Source organism: Equus asinus, chromosome X (genome assembly GCF_041296235.1).
Source record: "Equus asinus isolate D_3611 breed Donkey chromosome X, EquAss-T2T_v2, whole genome shotgun sequence".
NCBI classification, from domain to species: domain Eukaryota; kingdom Metazoa; phylum Chordata; class Mammalia; order Perissodactyla; family Equidae; genus Equus; species Equus asinus.
The window spans coordinates 5,542,769-5,547,134 of record NC_091820.1 but is presented as its reverse complement, the minus strand read 5'-3'; positions in this window follow the sequence as shown (position 1 = coordinate 5,547,134).

The window sequence follows — 4,366 nt, the reverse complement described above, 5'->3', positions numbered from 1 at the left end:
AGGTGAGACCAGTCCTATCAATTACTTAGGGGTTTTCCTAAGTTGAGTTAGAAGGAAGAGAATGTGCGTGTTTGATCTGTAATTCAACTACAAGCAGTGCAAAGAATACATACATATATATATAAGCACATCTCTCACCGAATGACTGGCTCACCCTAATTCATTGTTCAGTGCACAATCTCTGATAATAAATGCCAGCTCTGTATAATATAAAAATCTTCATTAAATGTTTCTTCAGTCCAACTTTCAGGAAATGGGAATTTAGATAAGGCACAAAGACCTCATAAAGATGTCTTATTGCAAACTGCTTGGTTTCAATGTTCAATTAGCATTCATTGCGCTGCATTTCTCCAACCTCGCTGAGCAGTTTGAGTTCCTCATCTTCCAGCTCCTTCCAAATATATAGACATCTGCGTATTTGGAAAACACCAACGTTTTCAGATGAACACATTACAAGTACATAGCGGAAAAATTGGCCTTTGTTTTTCTTGTTTCTTTGTTTGTCCGGCTGCTGTACTGCAATGGTTTAGACAGCATCCTTCTTCAACGGGTTGAGGAGAATCAAATGCAGCTCCTAAACAACTCATTTGGAGCCAGTAGCTTTTTGCCAGAGAATAGCTGAGCCTCAGGCTCTTTCTGGAGTCTCCTGGTGGAAAAGGGTGGTGGCAGCCACCTCCTTAGATATAATGCAGAATTACAAGGTCTCTCAGATGCTTAGCCAGTTTTCTGAACCCTCAGGAGTCTTAATGCATCATAAGTGCCCCAAAGAAATCAAGCCACATGTGATAGTTCCTCTGTTATGAGAATGGAAATTCTATGCAAACTTAAGCTATTATTGTTATTGTTGTTGCTGTCTGCCATGGTCTGTTTACCTCTGTGAGAATTGTATGGAGTGGTGAGAGGAGTTATTCATTATTGAGCCTCCTCCATGTTGAAGGAGGGCCATAGAGAGAGGGCAATTGTTTCTTCCTTTTGGGTAGAATTTACATTTCTGCTGGTTCATCAAAGAGAGTGACACAACCTGAGCAAACTATCCCATGAGCTAACATCTGTTGCCAATCTTCCTCTTTTTGCCTGAGGAAGATGGTCCCTGAGCTAACATCTGTGCCCATCTTCCTTTATTTTGTATGTGGGGCACCGCCACAGCATGGCTTGATGAGCAGTGTATATGTTGGTGCCCAGGATCCGAACACACAAACCCTGGGCTGCCGAAGAAGAAAACATGAACTTAAGCACTGTGCCACTAGGCTGGCCCCATGAACACTTTTAATTAAAAATCAAATAGTGACCAACTGTCAAAAGTATTCATTTCCCAACATAAACATGACACCTGTAGGAAGACTGTGTTCTTGGGACTATTACGATGGAGTTCTCACAAGTGACTGCTTTATGGAATGTGAATGACTCTGAATGTGTTGAAATGAGAAACTGTTTTGATCTGTGGAAACCAAAGCTATTTTTCTTTTCTCCTTTGGCAATGTCTACCTTTATTTTATAGTTTGAGGCAGCTTTTTTCTTTTCAAAAGTTATCATTTTAGACTTCAGAGCTGCAATGGACATAGCTTATTGTACTCTGAAAAACCTTAAAAGCCTTTTTAACATCTGTCACACTGAAGCAAGTATTTATTTAATCAAAGAATAAGCCCCTAAAAGATCTTTCTCATTAGGCTAAATGTTTACAGTCAACGGTATATTATTTCTCCCTTCAAAATTGTCTTCACTCACAATAGAGGATGGAGAAGCACATGAGATGAAAAATAAATATGTATGTGTTTTAGGATAGTGAAACCTCATGACAAATGTTAGCATAATAGAATTGTTTCATGTTTTCAGCCAGATAAGCATAAGGTAAAGATTATACATGTAAATACAAAGTAAATTCTCACCTATTCTGCAGTTCTGCATGATAATTTTGTTAAAGCTAAATAGAAAGCTGAGATTTATTTCTTTAATCTCACCTCCTTATATTTATTCTCAATTAGTCCAATCAAGAGATTTTTCCAAGTCTTCTAGTGTTAGTGGGATTATATAAAATGCCATGATCCAAAAAGCATGTTATAGGGGAACAGAAGCCCTGACAATTTAGTTGACTATAAATTTGTTCTAAGCTACCAATATGATAAAATCTAAAGTTCAGAGATTGGCATGTTAGAAGAGTAATTTCATTTCATATACAGTGTCAAGTATGCTACCCTGGTTGGAACACATCTGGATGTATATCCAAACCACTGTCTCTACTTACAACGTAGGGTGGCAATTGAACGCTAAACTCTCCCACACCATCCTGACAGACATTAATAATCAATGGCAGCACTCTTCTTGAAAGAGCCTCAACGTGACCTCTTATCTTTTCCCTCAACTGTAGTAGTCCAGGTAGTCATGATAATTAATCAGCACTGGTACCTTTTGTGATTGAGACTGCACATGATGCTCACAGTAGAGAAAATCAATAGTGAAATCAGGTCCTCGAAAACGGAGGTGGGAAGTGGGAATGTTTAGCCAAGAATGACAAGATCCATCAGAGCATAAGCACTCTCTTCAAATATTTAAAGGGCCACTGTATGAAGAGGAAGCTGACTCATGGTTTGTTACAGCTCTTCAAATCGAAACAAAGGATAAAGCAGAGAATTTCAGGAAGGATTCCTGATCATGATAAATAAGAAATGAGATTTAGTGAGATTAGTGAAACAAGCACTCTTAAAATGTAATAGGTACTCTCAACCACTGGAACTATTCAAAAGTTGCTGAGAGGGGCTGGTCCAGGGGCGTAGTGGTTAAGTTTCCATGCTCTGCTTCAGTGGCCCGGGGTTTCTGCATTCAGCTCCCAGGCATGGACCTACACACTGCTCATCAAGCCATGCTGTGGTGGCATCCCACATACAAAAAAAGAGGACGATTGGCAACAGATGTCAGCTAAGGGCCAATGTTCCTCACCAAAAGAAAAAAAAAGGTGCTGAGGTATCGATGTTCAAGAAGAGTTGGGTAACAGTGAACTAGGTGATCACTAAGTTAACACCCAAAGGCTAGACTATGACATTAAAACACTTATAGACTTTTTTTAGGAAAATAATTGTTTTGCCACCATCTGTACCAGATGATGTCTCACTAAATTCAAATATTTTACCATAGCATAATCACTGAGTTTGTTTTGCAGGCATGGTTTGTCTATTTGTAGACGACCATGGACATCTCTCCTGTTGAAAGCTCTTTGGGCAGAAATTTAAAATAGCCTTAGATCCTATCTACTCTATAATTTATCTGTGTGATATGTGGATGCCACAAACACTTGGAAGTATTAATTGGAGATAAAAGTACTTATCATCATGTAAGTCAATGTATTCTCTTCATAGATTAGTAGGTGGAGACCATCATTTTGGACATTCTTATCTTCATTTCGACATTTAAGAAACTGGTAATGTTATGTGAGAAAGTGCTTACGAAGTACTGGGAACACGTCAGAAGTGCACAGGTACTAGTTTGAAAAGACTCATTTCAGGAAAATGCATTTGTGTTGTCCTTGAGTCCATACTGATGGTGAGTAAAATGATAATAGAGAATGGAAAGGCCTTCTTCAGCCAACTAACAGATGTTGAAGGAACAGAGCTGGAAAATCACCATCTGTAACCACCACTTCACTAACAATGGTAGCTAGATGCCAAAATGAGTTGGATGAACAAGATGACACACATGTAGTCTCAAAATATCTCACTGATTTCTTATCAATACCACACATTTCTAATGCATTGCAAAGGGAAAATTAGTAACTTGATAGGAGAAAACTGGGGAGACATCCCAGTGATGAAGTTTGACATCACCAACAATGGGATGAAGGGAGATCATGTGTGCTTCCTGATATGATGCCCTGGAGAGGACACACCATCGCTTATGTGGCATTCTTGCCCAAAATGCAGAAAGTGAATCCAATCATGAGGAATCATTAGACAAACTCAGGTTGAAGGGCATTTCACAAAATAACTGGCCTGTGAGCTTCAGAAATATCAATATCATGAAACACAAGAGACTGAGGAACTGCTCCAGATGGAAGGAAATTAAAAATTCACGACAATGTAATGGAGATTGGATCCTAGAAAAGGAAAAACTTAACTAAAAAGGAAATTATAGAGACAATGGGCAAAGTTTCAATATGGCTGTGAATTAGATAATAGTATTGCACCATTGTTAAATTTCCTGATTTTGATAATTGTACTAGGTTTATGCAGTCTTTATCCTTTGGAAACACACACCAAAATATTTAGGGCTATGTGGATGTGATACTTGCAACTTAGTTTCAGGTAGTTCAGAAAATTATGCACGTATTTTGTATTTATGTGTGTGTGTATGTGTGTTATGTGTGAATGCACATGAA